General features: G+C 46.0%; 1 protein-coding gene and 1 long non-coding RNA gene across 4 annotated transcripts in view; one reads left to right on the top strand and one right to left on the bottom strand.

The window, feature by feature from the left end:
* The first annotated feature begins 875 nt into the window (after positions 1–875).
* On the top strand, positions 876–21,336 carry LOC770352. 2 transcript variants are annotated; one of them, XR_003077122.3, is made up of 5 exons: positions 876–1,220; positions 6,157–6,745; positions 7,805–7,878; positions 17,419–17,530; positions 21,201–21,336. It is a non-coding gene; the product is annotated as an uncharacterized LOC770352 (long non-coding RNA). The 2 variants fall into 2 exon arrangements; XR_003077120.3 differs by having other exon boundaries at positions 17,419–17,708; positions 21,201–21,328.
* Positions 20,698–22,763, bottom strand: part of MTHFS (methenyltetrahydrofolate synthetase) — a 32,104-nt gene continuing 30,038 nt past the window's right edge. For both annotated transcript variants that reach the window (XR_005862560.2, XR_006931010.1), the window contains one exon: positions 20,698–22,332. The gene's annotated coding sequence lies outside the window, so the exon portion shown is untranslated. The remainder of the gene's footprint in view (positions 22,333–22,763) is intronic.

Below are 22,763 nucleotides of genomic sequence, written 5' to 3'. Positions count from 1 at the left end.
CTACTTGTTTTGCAACTTCGCAAGAAGTCAAGGAAGGTCTGTTGCAAGGAGACTTCAAACTGTGTCAGCTCACTGTTGTGCTGCTATGTTACCACTTCTTTTCATGGGAGAAAGAAAAGCAAAGCAGTACGGAGTGTGCTTGCTGAACTGCTCAGTTCAGGATGGTGAGGCCCTGGCAGAGGTTGCCCAGAGAGGTGGTGGGTGCCCCGTCCCTGCAGACACTCCAGGCCAGGCTGGATGGGGCTTTGAGCACCCGATCAGCTGTAGGTGTCCCTGCTCAGTGCAGGGCAGTTGGACCAGATGGCCTTGAAGGGTCCCTTCCAGCTCAAACAGTTCTGTGGCTCTCTTATGCTGCTGCTAACACCTTAGCAGAAGAAACTCTCATCTGAGTTTGTGCTAAAAATAAGCCTCTGGAAAAATGCATCATGGTGCAACTCATTGCATTACAGAATCCAGCGACCCCACATTCTGCCTGGGATGTGTGGTGAGCAGTGAGCTGGCTGGGGTACAGCAGGAGGAAGAGTAATGAAAGAAGAATTGTTTTCTCCTGTCTTTCCAGCAAAGTTAGCTGAGGAGCCAGCAGTGTCCTGCCTGATGAGACTGCAACAGAGCAGCAGCATTTGCCAGGAATAAGAAATGAAACTTGAGCAAGAGTTCTGAGTTATAAGTAGCAGTGTTTTGTGAAAGTGTCTGCACGCTTCCCCAATGGCCAAAGCAGTTCTGCTGTTCCAAGACAGGCAAGAATTGGCAAACCAAGAGAAGTGGCATTTCAAGCAGTATGATCTTGCCCTCTCGTGCTTCCTCTGCGCAGGAAATACACAGAAGTAACAAAGAAAGGACAGCTTCTGGCTAGCAAAAGGGCAGCCTGCCCTGCTATTCTGCAGCTGTGTAAACATCAGCCGCAACCTCAGCTGCTGCTGTGAGGGAAGGACATGGAGCTGTGGGGAGCTGGGGGTTCCTCCAGCAGCTTTCCTTGTCCAGAGCTGATCCTGTATTTTCTGGAAGCATTCGCTTTGACTCCATCTGTCCTTGGATTCGGCCTCCTGCATGTCCCAGAGAGTCCCGCAGCCTCAGGAGAGCAATGGTATCAGGAATGAGCCTTTCTCACCGCGCCGCTGGCAGAAGAGGAGTTTGATACCTGCGGGGTAGTAACAAGCAGAACCATTCAGATTCTGTCCACAAATCCACGTGGTGAACGCAGCTCAGGCCTGCAGCACAAGGTAATGAAGGCTGTTACATAAAATACAGCCCTTATTTTAGAAGTTAACACTCATCTTGTTCTTCGTTAAGTTCTTACTGTGAAAACAGTGACTGCTCTGTCCTTCCCAGTGCCATTCCAGGCCTGCTGCACGGAGCAGATCGTGCACTGATATTTAAGGTTTTGGTCCATTTTATACTCAGATGGTTGAGTCCTCACTTCTAATTTGCTAAAGCCTGCCACTGCTGAGGGTGAGATGTCAGCAAAAGCTTTCTGGACATTTGTGTAACAAAATGCTGGCACTGATTGCCCAAGCAGATTTTGAGGAAAGAGAGGGAAGTGTGTCAGAGTAGTTTTGGTAGCACTGCCATGGGACAGCTGCTCTCTGAAGAGCCTTGTGCTCTTTCCTTTGTTCTCCTTTCAGTTCTTGTCGTGGTCATGGAGGCTCAGTGTATGCTGCTTCCCCTTTGTGCCACTTACTAGAAGCAAGCACTTGACCCTTGGTGTCTTTGGGATCCTGCACTGCTGCACGAGCAGCTCTGCAGACCAGGCAGACCTGGATTTTCTGGAAAATCATTGAATGGCTTAGGTTGGAGGGGGCGTTACAGAACACCCAGCTCCAACCCCCTGCTGTGGTCTGGTTGACCCCCACCACATAGGGCTGCCCAGGGCCCCATCCAACCTGGCCTGGAGCACCTCCAGGGATGGGGAGAACTCCTGTGGGCTGCTGGCATGTGAAAAAGTTTCCTTTCCTACTTATGTTCATGGGAAAGAAGGGCACAAAACCCAAATGTTCACATCAGAATAAGAAAGGAGAAGTTTGTTATAAAATTAAGAGGAAAAAGAAATGGCAATAATGACTTGGCTGCTGGTGCTGGGGACCATGAGCAAATACTGAGAGATGGATGTTCTGTCTGTGCATGCCCTGGGGGTTGTTCATCTGCTGAGAGATATTTTCTCCTGGATGATGGAAATGGTTTGAAATGCCTTCAGGAAGGCAGCCAGCTCCCACCTCGTGCTCCCACCTCCTATTGTCCTTCTATAGGAGAGATGTGAAGGGAGGGAAAGCTGCTCCTGCTGCCTTCTGAGGCCCCAGACACAGTGTTAGTGCTGGCTCCGTGGAATATACCCTGGATTCACCAGAGAAACCTCTTGCTCACTGCATCTGTTGGCAAGATGTTCATATTGCTGTTAGCACTTTTTGGAGGAAAATCTGAATATTTGCTTGCTCTACCAGACTGATCAAGCATCTAACACTCAGCAAGTGGGCAAAGACATAAGAGAAGATACAAAAGATTGATTTGGATGTCCTCTAAGCCAGGGTTTCTTTGTGGCTGGACTGGCACAGAGACTTGAAATTAGACAGATCTTAATCATCTCCCCATCAAGGTGGGGTCGGCCTCATCTCCTAGGTAACAGCAATAGAATAGGAGGGAATGGCCTCAGGTTGTGCCAGGGGAGGTTCTGGTTGGGTATTAGGAAAAGCTTATTCTCCAGAACAGTGGTCATGCAATGGCATCTCCAGGGCTGCCCAGGGAGGTGGTGGAGTCACTGTCCCTGGAGGTGTTCCAGAACCACGGGGGTGTGGTACTGAGGAACGTGGTTATTGGGCACTATTGGCAGTAGGTAGAAGGTTGGACTAGATGATCTTAAAGATCTTTTTTCAGCCTTGTCATTCTATGATCCCATACGCTGCTGAGGTGGCAGCTCTACTTGTGTTTTAAAGGGGATGCACGCAGTGATGAAGAAACAGTGGGTCCAGTGAGTCTCCTTAGCAGGCTTCACAAGCCAAAGGCATTTAAAGCAAACTGAGGGTTGCTCTGTTTTGTACCAAAGGCAGATTTGGCCTTTGGCCTATGTCAGGACCAGGAAGAGGGGGAAAATATCTCTGGTTGGTCTTTGCCTTCCTACAATACCCATGCTGAACAGCTCTTTACTCTTAAATCCAATTTCCTCAGTACTACTTCTGGTATAAAAGTAAAGGGTCATTGAAGTTACCCTGATTACAAAACCAGAGTAAAAGAGAGGAAAATGAAGCCTCCTCTTCTCTTAGCCAGCATGTAATTTTTAGCTGGAGTGAACATATTGCCACAAAGTTGTCAGCAAACAAAATGAATGGTGATCAGAACTACCTGGGGAGAATGCGCTTACTGGGGTGTGAAATGCCTCGGCTGTCACTCCAGCAATCCTTGCAGCTCCAAGGACAAATGAACAGCATCTGTACTCAGGCTTTTGTGTTTCAGGACTCTGGCTGTGGGCTGGGCCCTCAGCACTCTTCCCTTTCCATCTCGCTGATGGCACGTGTGAGAGATCTGCACCTTCCCGAAGGTGCCAGGATGGGTGTTTTTCCCCCTTCACCCAGCACAGCCTCAGGCCAAGTAAATCTCAAGCCAAGAGTAGTGTGGCTTCAGTTGCTGTAAACCAAGGTTAGATGCTTCATGCTGTAATCAGAACTGGCGGCTTCCAGTGAGTGTTTTTTATTACTTAAAAGCAGAATTGATTGTATGGTAGCAAAGCTGGAATCACGAAAGAGCAATTTGTCTTGTAATGACCCATCTGGGGTTGTTAGCTGACCTGATCCGTAAGCTCTAATTTTAAAACCTTAGGACAGGCATTCAAGCCTATGACTAAACCTTGAAGGAATTTCTAGGATCCTCCTGACCCCCCTCCGGCACAGATTAAAGAGCCCCATCACTATGAGCTTCTGGATGTGCAATTCTGGCACTCAGAGCTTTGCCTGTTCTGTTAGCAGATGTTATGTGCTGTTTGCAGTCTGCATTCATCTGTCTCTACTTCTTTCTCTCATCTATAATCAAGTTCTTGAGCTACAAATGAGCTACTCAACAACGCACAAACCTTATGTTCATAACATAGCCTGCTAAAGCTGGCACATTTAGTAGGGAGTTTCTATTTCTATAAGAGGGTTAATAGATGTTGCCCAGGCACAGACATCTTGTGTTAAAGCTGGTAGTAATCACTAAAAGTGTTACGAGTAGCAATCAGCCATAGTCATGAGCAGCATATTGACCTGTCAGACTGTATATCAATCCATAACGTTTGATTATCCGTTTCTTGAATTAACTATTAATTGTTCATTAGTTCTTTATAAAGTATTTATATATTCATCTTTCATCTGAAGTATGACTGCAGTGCTAAAGTCTAGTACTTCACCACTGCATTCAAATGACCCAACAGTCCCTAAGAAACAAGTTTTGGGTGTGTTCCCATCTCTTTGGCTGAAAGAGCTGCATATCAGTACCTGGTCCCAGATTTAGCCGGATGGGGAGGATTCATTTTCTTATCTATATACTGCATGTCTTGCTGAAGCTGTCTTCCCTCTCCTGTTAGAGGAGAGACCATGGCACTATTAGTGCAGAATAGATGGAATCCATCCATTTCAGACCTCACTGAGGGTATTTAGATGTCCACATGTGGCATGAGTAGCTTAGATGCCAGCATAGGACAGTCATCATTATCATATCAGGAGGTCAGAGGAGGATTAAAATTTCAGCAGGACATTCAATTCATGGCACGCAGTCTTTTATCTTTGGCTGTAGCAACTTTTACACTCTTTCTGGCTCTTAACTAATAATAGCAAAGCTAATTGATGCTCATGAAAGTATTTCGTACAGCTTCCAAGCTGGGCACTGCGCTCTTTTTGGTGTATTTACGCTCCAGTTATCCTCCTTCATCATCTCCATGTCCTACATCATCAGGCAGCAATGTGTCACAAGACCACACATCACAAACTGAACCTCACAACAAACAGTGCTGAGCTGGGAATGTACAAGCAGAATATTTTGGCAAACTGTATGGGGAGCAGAGAAGAACAGCAGATGTTTCAAATAGGCAAAAGCTTCCAGTTTGGCCTTGAGTCTGTGCTCTGGACCGATCTCTAGATAACATCCTCCATCACTGTGCCAAGGGGAACAGTGAAATCATTCTGGTTCATCTTTTGATCCCAGTGTTCTGGTATCTGCGAACTCTGGTGGAGCTGACTCAAATCCCTCCTGGCCTCATCCAAAGATACCCAAAGATTTCATTATTCTCTGTCCCTGACACTCCATGGCAATCATCCAACACCTCCATTTGAGCCACTGGAGGCAAAGATCCAAAATATTCTCAAGGGGAGCGGAGTGGTGGGAAGGTAAGAGATGATCTGCTGTGATATAAGGAGGGCAATTCCCTATCAGTGTCTGAGCAAGCACACACAGGTAACAAGTTGGATGATGGTTACAGCAGACTGATGGGCTTGTAGTTGCTGAGGCATGGCTGCCTTCATTCTTTGTTTAAAACAAAGGTTTTCAGCCTGGATTATAGTTCTCTGCTTGTCTGCTCAGTTGGGACCAAGCTGATGGGATGGATGTTCACCGAGGGTGTACAAAACCGGGCAGAGGTCCCACTGGTTCCTCCTTTACATCCCAAGCTGTCAGCCTGTCTCCCTATCCTGCCCATCTGCAGCCTAGCGGCCTGTTCTGTGCTGGCACCTTGAGCCGGGCGCTCAGGCCAAGGGCTGCTCTGGTGCCAAAGCCTCAGCTGCTGCTCTCAGCGTGGTACTGCCGTAAGGCTGCAGCTTGGCACATGCAGCAGGGATCCCGAGTCTCCTTTGGGGATGCCTTTGATGTGGCCTCCAAGCAGGGGACAGACAACCCCAGAGATGGGGGAGGAGGGCTGAACTTCAGCCCTTTGCTGGGTGCCCTGGGCAGGCTCACGTGAGGCCAGCGGTGCTGCCACAGGGAGGGAGAACGCTCTAACTGCTGCCTTTAATTTGTATGCTTCTTTGTTTCATCCAACAGTCTGCCTGCGTGTCGCCTTTCAAGTGATTTCCCTTGCTGCTTTCGCTAACACGACTTTATCCCTGCCGGAGAGGTGAACCGAGGATATGTTGAATACGAAAAGAGAGAGGCAGGGTAATCAAACACCTGCTCCCACTAAAACCAAGCCTTTCCTCTTCACAGGCTGTTGAGCACTGATGCGAAGGCCTGCACCAACCCTCGTCCGGCGCTGGGCCCAGCCGTTGGACTGGGGTTGTAAAAGCGGAAAAATAAGCGTGTGTTGTGCTTAGGCTGCAGCCATTCTGCCTAAATTGGGGAACATTCTGCAAATATTTCAAGTCCAATACTACTGGTGCTGTCATTGCTGCCTCACAGTCACCGGGCTGTAGCAGCCATAGGTTGGTCTCAGTGCCTGCAGCTGGGCAGCCTCTCGTTTGGACAAGCAAGACTATCAAAAGACTGAAAATCGGCCACGTGAATGTGTTCATGGCCACTTACAGGAGTGGGGAGCTCTGCCTCCTGGCTGCAGAAGCATTGCAAATCTCCTCGAAATACAACCATCTTCTGATCAAGTACGCAGCAGATGTGCCACAACCTACAAGGGCATGGATGGATGGACAGACAGACGGATGGATGGGCAGTGGCTGTACTGCCAGCCTTCTCTCAGAACATTCTGTTTTTCTCTTGGTTCCCACACGGCACTGTGGCAGTCACAACTTCCAAACAAGACCGTGTGCATTTCTGGCTCTCCTGTAGGACTCATCTCATGCAGGTATTCAGAACTTCACTGGTAATCACTCTAACTTAACCTTAGTAATTTCAGCCAGACCTGTACATGCCACCAGCAGGCAATAAGGCGTTCTATGTTTCTCCCTAACACAGAATTCTCCAAGTGGGAGGGCCATTTCTCTGGCTGTGACCAGGAGCCTCTGGTCCTCTGGCCATTGCCTTCATCAGGCCCACAGCTCAGAAGAATTTTCTCCATATCAGTTGCTAGGACCAGCTGCTCCAGAAATAAGATTATAGATCATGTGGAGCACAGTGGCATCAGCTCTTTCCCATATCAGAAACCTAAAAATCCCATCTGATCTTGACTGCTCTGAATCAATAGAGGCAAAGAGGTACATATTTCAGGAAAGCTCCAAAGCAAATCTATGCAAGTCTCTAAGGACTACTATTACTTGAATGGTAACCAAAAGGAAATAGGCTGACAAAATGCAACAGGGCTCAGGGAGGGTTTGCATATGGTTGTTTTACAGACTCACCTGCATGGCAAGTGCTGTGCACCGCCTATTGCACTGCTCTCCTCTATGCCCATGTTTCATTATAGCTCTCCCATTTCTAAACATGTAAAAATAGGACATGCTGGCGTGGTTTAAATGGTGCTAAGAGCACCGCGGAGAGGCACAGTGATAGCTGTGTGGGAAACGAGAGAAGAGAGGAATTCTCCTGAGCAAAGAGCAATATCAAGCAAATGCTGAACTGACAACCTCTGCTGCCGAGACCAAAATGCTCTGGCAAGAAGCCACCAGCACGTATATCCATACGGCAGTGAACAGCCCCTCAGCGGAGAGCGCGTCGGGAATGTATTCAGCACGTAAAGCATCAGCTGTATGAAATACTGCAGACAAGATAATCCTGCTGTTTTATCTATCTGAGGAAAGTTAGGTTTGGATTTGAAGGGCAACTCTCCAACTTGTAAAGTCAAAGGCAAACGGGTGTACGCTGGTGCTGGTCTCACACCTCCCTCAGGTCAAGGATGATTCAGGACAACTGAGAGGGGAGTCTCCAGGGCTGGGTTTCTGACTATGCTGTTTTCTCCCCACTGCAGCTTGGTGCGATGTTCAGTGCTACTCAAGACACCAACATTCCAGCACTGCTATGCCCCGTGCCTGGTGTGCTCTGGTAGGTTCCATTTGGTCTTGGCGTTGATTGTATGGCCCTCATGGTGGTGGTTTGGGAAAATGGGAATATAATCTCTTTATCAGTGTGCTGGTGGAATAAAGATCGTGTGTAGCCTGAAGAAAAGAAAGGAAGGAAAAAATGGGTTAAAGGTGACATTGGAGACTTGTTTGCCACGATTTAATACATATTGGATAATTGGCAGCTGGCTTTCCATTGCTGCATTTTCCATCTCAAATCTTTTTATTTCCTTAGGCAACATTTACTTCTGCTTTTTAAACAAAGCACTCTCAGAGCCAGAAAATCACAGTGCAGACTGGCTGACTGCTTTCAGACAGCTCTCCAAACCTCCTAAATGCATTAAACCACCCTTCTGAGTAGCTCTCGGTGATTTCAGTAGGAATAAGGACGCTGCTCTACCAGGAAGCATTAGTGAAAGCATGATCATTCACAAGAGCTGCTCAGTATTTCTGGGCTGAAATTATCCACAACAGTATTTTTGTAATTCCGTTTTTAATCTCTCATAGTGGGAGGAGGAGATGTTGTTCCAGCTCACCATCTAACATGGTAATATATATTTCCAACGCTGACAAACAGTTAATGAAACACAGGAGGCCGAGGCCACTATTAGATCTCAGCATCACAGAAGGATGTTGCTGGTGTGGGACTGGGACGTGGTCAAACCATTGCTGGTTATGTAGACCCAGAGCCAGTTTTTAACACTGCCAGTCTCCTCAGCAGCGGCACGTGTTGGATTTATCAGCCCTTATGAGATATGGCACTGCAGAAATTGGCCTGAGACTGCTGGACTATTTACTACCGCTATACCAGAATAATTCTTCTGCTTATTCCCTCTTCTGAATACATCCAAAACTGAACCTCCCAGGTGAAGTTGCACTGATTTAAATCCAGCCATAAATCTGTTGCCCCTTACTGAGCCACTCATTTCTTTTTTACTACATTTGAAGGGCAGGGAACAAGAATCTATTTGGTGCAGAGAAAATGAAAGCAATTTTCCAAACTCCTCAGCGAGAGAGAAAAATATTTTCACACATTTGTCCTTTGTCCATATGCATCGAGCGGATCTCCAGACATTTTACACTGTGCCATCCCCTCATCTGGCTCTGTTTTCTGTTTGGTTTTATCTCTCAAAGGTTTCTACTTTCTCCCCTGTCCTCTCTTAAATTTTCTCCCCAGCCTCTTGCATAAGGATGAGAAGGAGCCTGGTTTACTTGTCCCCTCCTAAGTGGGAAGAGCAAACAAAACAAAGCCAAGTCCCTGTGCATCCCAGTTATCAGAATGTTCCATCACTGCACCTGGCTCTGCTGCCTGCCTCACGCTCTATCCTTGGGCTGCTACTCTGAGAGCAGATATTTTTCTCCTGTGGGAAGTAGGGAGGGGAAATAATTCCCCAGCACGATGATGGCCAGATTTTGGAAAGCCTCCCTGAGTCATTTTAAGCTTGTTTTAGGCTCCCACTGTTTTCCCATCAAGCATTTTTTTTTTGTAATTCCCTTCCATGAATAGGATCCTGTGTCATCCAGTGCTTCACTTCTTTACAGCTTCCATTCTCTCAGCCCTTGAACCAGGAAAAGAATAGGCTTTTGGTAACCAGTTCTGCACTCTCTACATTCATTTGGTTTACGGCAATAAAAAAGAGGTTTTCATACTGTAAGCGCGCTAATATATTCTGATTAGCCTTGAACAGTGGTAGGAGGAGATAAGATAAGCTCTCGGTGTATTTCAGAAGTAAACAGCAACGTGTTAAATTGGTTTAACAGCTTTTGGATGAGTTTAAATGAGGCGACTTTTTTGTTTTTTAAATGACATACCACGAAAAAAATAGCCCTTTGGTTCTTTAATGACACATTCACTTATGTCACTTAATGTTCCATGTTACTTCATCTACAGGCGTTGCTGTGCAAAACGTTGGCATTATTGCAATCTAAATTAAATAACTGCTTCGTTAGCCATTCTGCTGATTAGCCGATTTTAAGAATGCAGATTTTCCTCATGAAATTCTCAGCTGGACACCACAACGCCAAAATCTTCTGTGTAGCTCCAAGCGTGGTGGCCCGTGGCTACAAGATTAGTGAAAATAATGTTCAGATCACCCAGATGAGAATAGTTTTTCTCAAGGCAGATCATCTGGGGGATGTTTGGATCCTCCAGATGCTATGGAGAAGGTTGGCTCAGTGGGCCGAAGGGATGGGCTGGGATTTGGGTTTCACTGTGGGTATTGCAGCACCGGAGTAGGCTGAACGCTGCGTCCAGGCACGCACTGCCCACATCCTCTGGTTTCTGTGGGGTGTAATGAACAAAACAAACCTCCCAAATACAGACGCTCTGGGTTGGAGATGCCCCACGTGAGGAGGGAGTGTGAGGGAAATGTGTGTGGGTTCTGAGAGCTGCCGAGATCTCTCCTAGGGAGACGCGTAGTCTGAATACATTCCTCCACCATAGTTTTACCAAGAAAGCCAGAAGGCTTAAGGAATATTGAAGTCAGGAGAAAGCAATCTTGTTGATTTATTTATTTATTTGCTTTATTCTTGGGGTACAGGCTGATAAGAAAGCAATTGGATGAATAACCGCATTTTCCCCTGTTTTCCCTTAAACGTCTGTTAGAAGATAGGAGGTTTTTTTTTTTTTTTTCCACGCCTTTTAGGAGACTATTTCACAGAGATTTTGCCCTGTTTATGAGCTCAGGCTTTCGCTTCTGTCATTTCTATCGTGCTTCCCTTAGCATCACATTTTGTTACACGCAGAATAATTCTTTTCTGCCTGCCTGAACATAGTAACCGTAGCTCTAGTCATTACTCAGTGAAGCTATATATACTTAGTTCATCATCTTTCCTCATAAATCAATCTTTTCAACCCCCAAATCATTTTAGCTGCTCTTTGAATTGTCTCCAGCTTGTCTGTTTTTGCCTGGTAATGATGTGGCCCAGAACTGAATGCTGCATTCAGGGTAGGCTGCCACCAAAGTAATGGGAACCAGGATGATTTCCATTATCTGCCGTTTGACACAAAACTTATTGCGAATATACTGCAAGAAAAGGTCTGTTCTTACAAACGTGGCAGAGCTGGAAACAAACCAGAGGCTGATTCACCTCAGTTCTTTCCAGCTGTCCTGAGCTGTGCTGATCCCAGCAGGGCAGATGCATGGGGCATCTCCCTACAGCAGGGCATACATTTTTCTGCAGGGATAGGGAGGCCGGAGGGTCCCGTGGCTGATGTATGCATGGCTCTGCTTGCACCAGGACAGTGCATGTGCAAATATGTCGGTTGCTCCAAAAGTAATGCTTCCTGTTTATTTTTATGGAAACTACAGCAGTTAAAAAGAGCACAATAACACTATTTGACAGAGCAGATTATCAGCCTAAAAAAAAAAAAAAAAGTTTGTTCAACACAGTCATCTGTGAACCTATTCCTGCTTTGCTGCCTTCATTAACGTGGTGTTATGTCACTGTTTGCAAAGCATGAGTGTTTGCTGCCATTGAAGGGCCGGGACTCAGGGTTGCAACACTTTCCTGGAAGTCTGGTTTTGCATTCCTTTCCTGGCTTTCTCCTAGTGACATTACTGGAGTGCAGGGTGCCGTGTCCTCCTCCTGGCACTGCCTCCCAGGCGGCTGCAATCCCTGCTTCTGCAATAGCAGCTCTGGTTGAGAGTGCCAGGATATGACCATTCGCGCCCTCTGTACTCCCAAATCCAGCTGCTTGGCTGCACTGGGACATCCAGACCAGGAATGAGCTGCTCCAGCTCAGCAGCCGGGCTCAGAGCAGCTTTGCTGCTGAAAACCTCTATGTGTAAAGCCACACCTTAAGGATGCTCTTTTAGGACTAACGCATCCTAGAATACGTAGGATGAAGCCATGACTTATTTCCTGCAGCATGTTATCAGTAAGACTGAGAAAAGAAGTTGCAAAGTGCAGATGAAAACCACTGTGACATTTCAAACTCACCTTGGACCCTTTGCAGAAGAAAGAGTCATAGAGCCATAGAAGGGCTCGGGTTGGAAGGGACCTCAGAGATCACCCAGCTCCAACCCCCTGCCATGGGCTGGTTACCCTCACCAGACCAGGCTGCCCAGGGCCCCATCCAACCTGGCCTTGAGCACAAGGGGCACCCACATCTTCTCTAGGCAGCCTGAAAGGCAGAACTGAGTCCTGTTCCTGACACCTTGCAGGTCTCAGGTTTTCTTCTGCATCATCCAGAAGTCCTCTTCCTCCTTGTCCTCCTAGAAATGCATCTCTCACGTTCTGAAATGCCTCCTCATCTCCAGCTCAGGTCAGGCCATGGGGCTGAACTCAAACCGAGCTTTCCACTCAAAGCACTTATTGATCCATTTTTATGGTGCAGCCATCACTTAAATACAGCACCAACTTCTCCTTATGGCCAGGTGGGGACTTGGTAGTCAGTCCAACAGCCCTTTTATTTTGACATTAAATAGAGCAGCAAGAGTAGAGCAAAAACAACATCAAAACTTGAGCAAAGCAAGGTTCCCCCCACGATTCTAGAACAGGATTTCTGGAAGCTATCCTTCCATCAGGTTTGCTTGCAATATGCTGGCATGGCGCGTCGCATCAGTAATGGGAAAGCAAAAATCGATAGCAGGGAAGGAGGATCAATGTGAAAAGAAATGGCAAGTTTTGTTTTAAAAGATTTTGGCAGAGGGGTTTTAAAAAAAATGATGTCATCTGTGGTATTTCTCTACATCAACAGCACGGGCTGTGGATAACACCAGTCCCACATCAATAACATCTGCAAATGCTGCTTTCTGAGAGGTACAATCAATCCTGCCCAGTGGGTCCCGAGGTACAAAAGTGAGCTCACAAACTATGCTTGCCATCTGCAGTTCACCCCCTGCATCTGAAGCCTGGCATCCTCACCCAATGTGCTGATGAGGCCATAGCAAACAGCACGAGGTACTTGACAGAACGAGTCCAAGGGGTTCCCTGCATTGATGCCAAAATCCATTGGTTGCTTTGTTTTGCAGCTTTTTGGTCTTGAATAAAGCCACCAGCTCCCCACAAGCAGCTCTACATGGCTGTGCCCAGTTGGGATAATGTCGTTGCGTGGTCGCATGCCCCATGTGCTCCTGTGGGGACTGTCCCCTGGGACTCTGGCAGGTCCTGGGTGCAGGGTTGAGATACAATCCTGGAATCATTAAGGTTGGAAAAGACCTCTATGATCACCAATTCCAAACATCGACCCGCCCTCACCATGCCCACTGACCGCGTCCCTCAGTGCCACACTCCAATGGTTTTTGAACACCTCCAGGAGTGGTGACTCCACCTCCTCCCTGGGCAGCTGTGCCACTGCATCACCACTCTTTCACAAAATAAGTGTTTCCTAATATCCAATCTGAACGTTGGCATGTTGGTGTTGGAACTAACAGCCCTGCAGCCAGTAGCACAAAACACCGAGAACATCCATGAGTGCGAATTAAAAGCAAAAAAAAAAAAGGTGAAAACATACATTTGACACAGAATCTCAATATACAGAGGAACTGCCTTCCCTGCTGGTCTCGTTCAACATCCTTTTCTTCAGAACCACCATGCTGAGGTGCTGGGGTGAAACCATAAAGCACTCATGTGGAAGAGGATATTTCATCTTGAGTGAAGGGAATGGCTTCTCCCCAGAGGCAGAAATGTGTTTGACAAAAAGTACTATGTTTTTGAAAAAAGATTTTGCTTTTTGAAGATGGTGCAAAGTAGGAATTTCACTTCTACATCCATTTTTAGCCAGATTGTGATCTTTTATTGCCTTTCTTCTACACATTGATAAAGCAAATGCTCCCTTCAGAGTTGTTTACCCTCAATAGTGCAGAGCCAAGCAGTTGTTTTAATTACACGGTTTTCTGTAGAAAAGGGCATTTCCCTAATACTGTTCTTGCTTCACGACCAAACAGATTGAGAACTTTAGTGCAGAAATGACTGTGAGTCATCACTGAAAACAAAACCAGCCCAAAATAAATAGAAATGTGGCTGATACTCGACCCAGATCACGAGTACCCTATCATTGTTGCTGATCAACAGAGTCACAAATGGAAACCTATCCATCCATCAAGCAAAGGAGTGTTTGCCATCTCACTGAATCACTCTGTATATCTCCAGTTGGAGCGTCACAACAGCATTGGCAGTGCAGGTTTGGTAAATTGGATACATGTCCAAGTTAAAAAGATATGCATGACCTTAACAGCCATGCTACTGCAAAGCACCCTCTGGGCACTTGCATAACTTTGGGAAAAATGGAGGAAAAGAGAAAAGGAAAACGATATGGTAAACTCAGCTAGATAAAGTTTCATTTGTCAAAGAACTGTTGAGGAAAACGGCTGATGCATTCCCGGCTGTTGTATAGTGTATTACAGAAGCAATCTATTTTTGTTCTGCTATTATGCCATGGAGAATTCATCTCTCTGCAACAGTAGAAGCGATAAAGGAAAAATTGGCCCTTTTCCTGTAAATCAACTCCAGTGCTTTGGGGGAGGCTGCTCTTGCTTTCTTTGCAGCTGAGCGTGAGCCTGCGCGTTCCCGAAGGAGCTCAGCAGTGGAAGCCAAGGTGCTCTTGAAGATCAAGGGCAAAACTCAATGACCTGGGACAAGAGAACGAGTCTCAAAAATAATCTGCCTGAGCTGGCATCTGAACCACAAAGTAAATCAAGCGCTTGGAGCTCTCAGATGTTCAAAAGACTTTAGGAAAGATCAAATCACTTGCCATTGAGCTTCTTCTTTCGAGTCTTGATTTTTTTTTTTTTTTAATTTTGATGCACGTCAGTATTTCCTGGGAGCTTTTGCCCTCAGTTGAGTACGCTGCAAATTCAGTGTCATTGTTTGGAACAAGAGAGGCCAAAATTCTTCACGTGAGAGGAGCACTGATCCTCTAGATACTGATACGAGGCCTCTGAGGACAGCCCAGACAAGGGCACCTCAGTGATACTGCTAACTATGCATATGGGTCTTGGCCATGGATATGGCCCCAATGCTGAACGCAATGACTTGTGGTGGCCAAAAGGCTTTAGCCACCTTCTGTTGGCCAACAGCTTCAAGAGTTTTAATATACACCCTGGGCTTCAGGGAGCCTCAGAGACTGGCTCTTTGGGTGAGTAATGCAAAGACAGGGTAGGACTATGGCAGCTTTGCAGATGTCACTGGCTCTCACTGCTAGGAGTGGCTCCTGGGAGACTCTACAGACTCAGGCCTCCCTCTCCTACATACTGGTAGAGAACAACTCTCCCCAAGGATAACACAGCCAGTAGTGGGTTAGCGTGGACAGACAGGCAGGGGAACTGAGAGAAACAATAAGGTTTGGGTAAGGGTGCAAAACAGTGATATCAACTCCCCAGCTCTCCAACTATTGCAGGCTGTAGGTGTGCAAGGCAGTATCTAAACAAAGAGCCTGCAGCCTCCAGAAGGTCAGCCAGAAACCACACTTGGTTGCCAGCAGCAAGGAAGTATTTGGGGCCAACCAGGTAGCAAACACCATCCAAACAGGCCCTTACTAACTGGGAGGCAGAGAGGAGCGCATAAACCCTACCATGGTACTGGTGATGGTGGTGATGATAGGCAAGGCTGGGGTGAAAGTCCCACACCATGAGTCAGAGAGATGGGGAGAACGTGCCCCCAAGCAGCTGCAGCCCTCAGACACACGTGGGCTGAGTGTTTCTTGATTACAGATAATTCAATTCATGTGGGGATGAAGAGGGAAAAACAATAAAATGAGGGTTTCGGAAAGGCCTAGGTTTCTGTGCTCTGGTCTTGTAGCTGGTGGCCTGGGAGATGCTTTGGGTGCTGGAAGCTAAGGCTGCTCCTGGAACCTCTGTGGGTATATGAAAATATTTTTCCTGGTTAGTTGGGTTTTAGAATCCCAATTTGCATTGCAAGCACTTAAACTTTGTGTTTTCTTTCTTTCTTTCTTTTTTTTTTTTTTTTTGCCTCCAAACATCCTGAGGAATGAAAATGGGTGTTTTTGAGCTGCACTAATTTTAATCTAATTTCAGACAGATTGGTAAAGTCAGAGTTGTGTCAACGACAGTTCTAATGAAAATAAAGGCACAGACACCCAAGTGTTAGGGAACTGGATGAGGCTTTTTGACTGCTGTCACTACAGTTGATAGTTATATTCAGTCACTTTAAATTTTATTGACTTATTCTTTCCCAAGTACTCCACCCTAAACTTATTTCTCATTTCAAGAAGTCAATACTATGGATCCTTTGACACGAGGCATGCAGTGTTCTGCCACGGTATGTATTTCATGATGGAAGGAGCTGCACGTTTTTCTTTTTCTCAGTTCTTCCACCTTGAAAATGAACCAAGAAAATCTCTGTTCCTTACAAAAATACTAAGCTGGGGAAACTTTCTGTCCTTGATTCTCTGCTCTGTATCATCTGTGCTGATGCCTGCTTTGCTCTGGAGTTTTTTTTTTTCCCCAGAACACTTCTGCTGGTGAGCAGCAGTTATGAATGTGCATTGAGGTTCACCTAACAAGTGGGATTTTTTCCTTCTGTTTGTTTTCGTTTTCCCCATTCTGCCTTTCTGGTGCAGGTGGAAAATTGTGTTTCTCCATTTTGTATGGGGAATGAAAGCACAGGTTTAGCATGGGCAAAGGCTCTGCCCTGTGCCATTGGTACCACAGCTGAGGTGGGGGCAGATGTGCTCGGGTGGCTCTGCACCAATAAAGTCTACTTTGGGGCCACATGTGAGTGGCTGTAGAATGTACTGCCCTTTTTAGCCCTGTTGTGCCTCCGATGGGCACCTTTGGTCTGTTTGATTGGTGAGGGTCAGATACCCAGCTCCTAAGTTTCAATGCCTCCATAGTGCGCTCTTTCTTAGTGAATGTGTAATTTTCAAAGCCTCATCTGTGCTTGAATAATGTCACTGCTTCCCTCTGTCAAGAAAGCTCAAGGGAGAAGAAAGAGCAAGGTCAAATCCCTTCTCAACCCAAAGGAGATAACAGTTCTGGGAAGCTGGGGTGTTTGGGAACACCCTGGCACTATGGATCCTGCAGTCTTTCTGGCTGATAAATAATTTAGGTTTGGGTATTATGAATCCCTGGCTTTTTATGAGTAGAGAAATTTATTACAAGTACAGAAAGTCTCACCTTTATAAATAATTAAATTTGGTTACACACAATGACTGTAGTGAATGATCTGGAACTGAAGTCAAAGAACGGAGCGTTTGTCCCTCTTTTTTGAAAACAGAAGGGAGGCAAGGGAGCAATAAGAGTGTGAGTGTATACAGAGGGCTGAGTGGACTACATCATTCCTCTACATATCTCCCTGACTCCTGTGACTACAGCTCCGTAATTGTGAGGTAAATGAATTCAGCTCAGGAGCAGGAGGGGAGGAGCGAAGCCTGCAGACAGCATCTTTATGGGTGCAACAGGTGCAAAAAGACTATTCACATCTGTATCTCATTACAGCCACCACTAAAACAGGATGCCATTAGCAGTGGTGGCACAACAGAGAATGGGAGGGCAGATAAAGAAAGGGGGGAAAAAAAAATCAGGATTGATGTTCTCCTCCTGTATTTGTTATCTTACAGAAAACAGCGGCAGAATACAAATCAACCCACCCCATGCACAGACGGCTGGGATCCTTTGAGACTCTTGTTTTATGGATGAAATAAATTCAGCCAATGGGGAATGGAAGGCACAGTAAGTGTAAAAAAAAAAAAAAACAACCCTTCTGAATATTTTTTTCTCTAGTCAATAGCTTACACAACAGACATGTGAAGGGAGATGCTACCTGGCTCAATGGTGGTGGTCACAGCTTTCCTGTTATCGGAAGAAATGTACGGATAGGTTCCCTCCGAGGCAAGGCCTTCCTGGAGAGGTCAGTAAAATGACACGTAAGGAACTGTTAGCTCATTTAGGGGGGAAATGAACTGGCTAAGGAAAAGTATGTGAGCAGGAGGTATGTTCTGCAAGTTTCAGCAGAGAAAACAGCAGTGGCTGCTGGCCCTCTGCTTCCCAGCCTGCAGTTCTCCTGAAGATAAGTTTGTATGTGCTACAAGCAAAACACCTATTCCCCTCCTGAAGGATTTGGTGTCTCCATGACAATGTAGGAACACGGGGAGTGCCAGTCTGGAGAGGTGAGCCCACATCCCCATTGCCAACCCCTGATCTGTGGGAGCAGCAGTGCAAAGCTATTCCCTGCACTGTGCTACACCTTGTGAGAAGGAGACAGCTATCAGCTGGACACAGCAGCAAGAGCTGAAATTTGGTGGAAAAGACACCTGAAATATTCCCTTTTTTGTCTCCCTTTTAGTGGGATATTAGTTGGACAACTTTTCATGCCTTTTGCTAGAATATACTGGTCTGCAAGGTGCTGTCAAGAAATTGGCCACTATAATGATACCACTCATGAGCTCCCAGCCCTTACATTTCCACCCTGACAATATCCCGGGGCAGTGGTGATTCTTAAGGCTTCCAAAACAGGTTGTTTCCAGAGGGTGATTTCTCGATGTAGCTGAGCCCCAATGTAAACTGAAGGGCACTTTTCAGACTGGTGATGAAATTCTTAATTATGCAGCATCAAATGCAGCAGTTCTAAGGAGAAGCAAATTCACTTACAAATTATGCACATACATCAAAACCACCCTCTGTTTCAGAGACAAATGCCCAATCAATCTGATCTATTTTGCCATCTACAGCAGACATTACATCAGGCTGTTTTATCAGTTTTAATTCATCTTTCCTTGCTATACTCAGTCAACTTGTGGTTATCCAGACCATGGGGAGGGAGCAGAGCTATCCCGAATGAAGTGGAGCACAGGTGAACAAAGCCACTGTTAAATCAGATTGTTAAAGTAAGCATTTTTCTGCATTAGTCTTAGTAAAAACTGGAGCTATGTTGTAGGAAAAGGTCAAAGACAGGAATGAAAACATTTTATTTATGGTGTGGCACAGTTCATTTGCATCTGGATAATCTGCCCACGCATAACAAATTGCAGACGGTGTCTGTATTGCGAGCTAGGTGAGAGTTCTGGGGGGAAAAGCAAAGCTGATTTTGTCTCAGTGTTCGCAAGGACTCTCCTGCATTTGCAGGTGATGGATTCAGAGGGAGCTGTAATTTACAGCCCTACCTCCTGGGCAGCACTTCAGGAGGCAGGACAGCAAGCATCAGCCTGGGCTCGTGGCAAAGCATTACTTGCTTCCGAAACACAAGGGGCAGAGCCACAGAGGGGGTTCTCAATGGAACCATCTGTGAGAGGAGGATCCGTTGCAAAGCTTAAGGCAAAGCCACAGCCATCTGAGTTCAAATGGTGCCCAGCTTATGGGGTGCAGCAAAGGCAGTGCTCCCGTCACAGCACTGGGGGTCCTCTGCTGCTCCATGCACGCAGGAGAGGCACATAATGGCTGGAAGAAAGTCAAGAAAGTCTGTGCCTTCAATCATCTTTAAAGAGATCTGATTCTCTATTACATTGCTCTGAGTTCTGTGATGCACAGAGAAAGATTGGGCTCCCTCACTCTTCTATGCCTCCAAGCCCAGCTGAAATGCTAGGAAACAATAAAGCTCCTATTTTTTTCCCCTTTCTTTGCTTAATGGAAAAGGTGCTTAACAGTAGTTTCAAGATTTGGAAGGAAATAGGTATTTAAAAAAGAAACGTGTTCCTCCTGGGTCACTACAGAAAGCTGTTTCATTATTGCCTAAAACCAATGGAAATAAAGCCAGCATGTCCTCAAACTCTTAATACAGCATCAGATCTAATTGAATCTTTTGCATCTATTTTTAATGAGCAGCTCGTTTGTTTAATGTGATGGCTACATGATTATGAGTTTGTTCCCTACTTGGGACATATTGCTTCTAATGCAGTGATATTTAATTACTATCTCTCAAGGAACGATGAGAAACAAGCTGTCAATATTGAAAAAAACAGTGATTTATTCCTCGCTGGCTGCAGAGTGGCACAGGCCCTGTCTACCTGGGTGATGTTCCCATTGCTGCAGCATGAAGCCCTCAGGAGTGCAGTGATTGCTTCAGCACTGCGTCCTGCATGCTCCATTCCTGGGCTGTGGCAGTGCGCAGTCAGAGTGATTGGGGAACAGCATCACGCTGTTGATGTGAATTACTGGAGAATTACCATTATTTCCAGCACAGCTACGATGTAATCCCCACAAATAACTATACAGCTGATTCACATGAACCCTGTTATTGTCCTTCAGGTGTGTTGTGGTTGTGAGGGGTTCTGTAGGTGTGCGTTAGCAAAATTAAAGCTTTATGGTTTAGCCAAAGTCAGAAATGCCACTGATAGCACTGATTCAGCCCTTGCTGGTTTATTCACACAAGACAGACTCCGTGCAAGTGAAAGCACAAATGGGTAAGAAGTCTTTAGCCAGTGAAATTCCAGGGACATGCATGGCTTCAGCCTTCCTATGGACAGAGTGGGGCAGGCATCCTGAGGGACATCCAGGGTGCTTGTGTGGGAGAATAGAGACCATGCCAAGCTAGATGGAGTGTCTGTGTAACTGGCTAGTGGGAAATAGGAACAACAAAAGCCACTTCTATCGTTTGCTCCAGTTTAGAATGACACTGGAAGGGAGTTATCTGGTTTTCAAGGTATGTATTCTGTCCTTCCACCCACCGGTAAGGCACAGTACAGGGCAACTCAGCCCAGAACTCTGGCTTGGACTGGAGGTAAAACATCACACTCTGTTGCTTGAATAACCCACAGTGATGATGAGAGAAATGAACGATAAAACTGTTCCAGCTCGTCCTCAATGGATAGGAAAGTAATGAAAATATCATGAAAGACAAATGGTAAAGTTAGTTTAAAACTGATTTAATGAAAGTAAAAAAGGATCAGTCTGTTGCACGCTGCTGATTTATATTTTCTATATTTCAGCCTTCGTAACCAAATTCTGTCTCGTTAGCCATTAGAAGTTTAATACAGGGTTATGCATTCAATCACAATCCAAGCAGCTTTCAATACTTTGAAGGAGCACAATGCTGCATTCTGAAAGATTAGCAAGGGCGTCCTTGGATGGATTCTTGCATATTAAAATGTGATCTTCAAACCCAAGTTTTTTCTTGTGGGGTGAGGGGATGGGGAATAATTCAAACCATCTCTCCTTTTTCTTCTTTCATTGAACTTGGCTTGATGTAAAACTATACCAAACTTGGAACAAAAGGAATAACGGTTTACAAAGAATTAGCTATGAAATGAGTGGATCTTGTGAAGACGAAACTTTCCAAAATTAGCTGAGGTTGTTGGGTTTTTTTGTTTTTTTTGTTAATTCTATATTCTTTGTCTTTCAGCTGCTTGCAGATTCTAGAAAGAATGAGCTAATTTTTCCCATTTCTTCCTCTCAATGTTTTCCGCAGCATAAATAATACATAGCAATAGCAATATTGGTTTTATTTGGAAAAAAAAGAAAAAAGAAATGGAATCTGCCTTGGAGACAGAGCCAGGCTGGAGGCAGCCACAGTGAAGATGAGGGTGATGCACCACAATGAAGACTTCGTGTTACGTAGTGAGGACCACAAAGCGGCCACACCATCCTCGTCCAGATGTGCTGGAGGAACACCAGTAAGTAAATGCACGTGGATGCGTGACCTTTTAGACAAGCAAAAATAAGCAAATGTCCTTTGTGAAACGGGAGGCATAACACAAACACAGCCCCGAGCTGCCCACAATGTCTTTGCAGTGACTCAGCACCGAAACTGAGCCTTTCTGACCAGATAGCTCAGTCTCCTGTGACTCATCCCCAAAACAACAGTGAGGCTGCCAAGATGCAATGGGGCATTGCGACAAAGGTTCCAGGCAGCAGTGAGGAGTATGAGACCAATCCATCCTCTCTGTAGAGGGAAAGGCAGCAATTTTAGGTCACCAAAACTAACGTGGGCTGCATACACACTTGGAAAAGAGTGTGTCTTTATTCCTGTGGGGCTGCTGCAATGGTCAACCAGGGCTAAGTGCAGCTAGCTAGTAATTTAGGGCACTAGGGCACCTGATAAAGGTGACAGGGTATGGATTCAGAGCCCTGGAGGTTGACAGCAATGTCCTCAATCTTTTTAACTGCATAAATAAGTAAACAGACAATACTTTCCTCCAGAACTGAATGGGCATTTTCAACACATGGTCAAGGAACAGACCCCCTCTCAAGGTTACTTCCCATCCACACGTTCAGGACTCCCAGGCAGCACAGGATCCTGCTCCTCATGTCTCTGCAGCTTCTCTTCCACCTCTGTTGCCATAAGGCAGCTGTGAGCACTAAGTGATGTTCTGCACCACTGGTCTAAGCATGAGCAATGTGGATTTGCCTGTCCTTAGCAACCGGAGATGTGGGGTCTGACTTCAGTCAATTGATTTTTGACGAGGATCGCAGCCACTTTGCCTGGCTGGAATTGGATGCGCTGGGAGTCTCTTGGTCCATGAATGAACAATTGTACTAACAGTAAGGACACAAAGGCAGCAGATTTCAGGCTGTCGCGGGTAGCAGTAGCAGTCAATCACCTGCATGAAGGGTTTGTGTTACAGTAAATCCTCCTGCGCTGTGGAGTGAAAGCATCCTGCTCCCAGCCCCAGCAGTAACTTGTTTCTTGATGAAACTCCGCTGGCCCCTGGTTTCCCATGGGAAACCATTGCACTCTAGCTCTGTAATCTGTGATCAAAATGAAGGAACGCAACCTTGGCAAAGGGAGTGCTTTGGGATGTAAACTCCCCCGGTGCCCACTTGCTGTTCTACACTCTTACTCTGATGAATGAGCATTTAAAAAACTCAGGCTGTTTTTTTGCTGGTCAGTAGCAGCTCAAAGTCTCATAGAACCATAGGCTCATAGAATGGCTTAGACTGGAAGGGATCTTAAAGATCATCTAGTTCCAACACCCGTGTCACAGACAGAGTTGCCAACCACTAGATCAGGCTGCACAGAGGCCCATCCAGC

The sequence above is a fragment of the Gallus gallus genome, chromosome 10 (assembly GCF_016699485.2).
Source record: "Gallus gallus isolate bGalGal1 chromosome 10, bGalGal1.mat.broiler.GRCg7b, whole genome shotgun sequence".
Classification (NCBI taxonomy): Eukaryota; Metazoa; Chordata; class Aves; order Galliformes; family Phasianidae; genus Gallus; species Gallus gallus.
The sequence above is the reverse complement of the archived record's forward strand: the minus strand, read 5'-3'. Positions and strand labels throughout refer to the sequence as shown.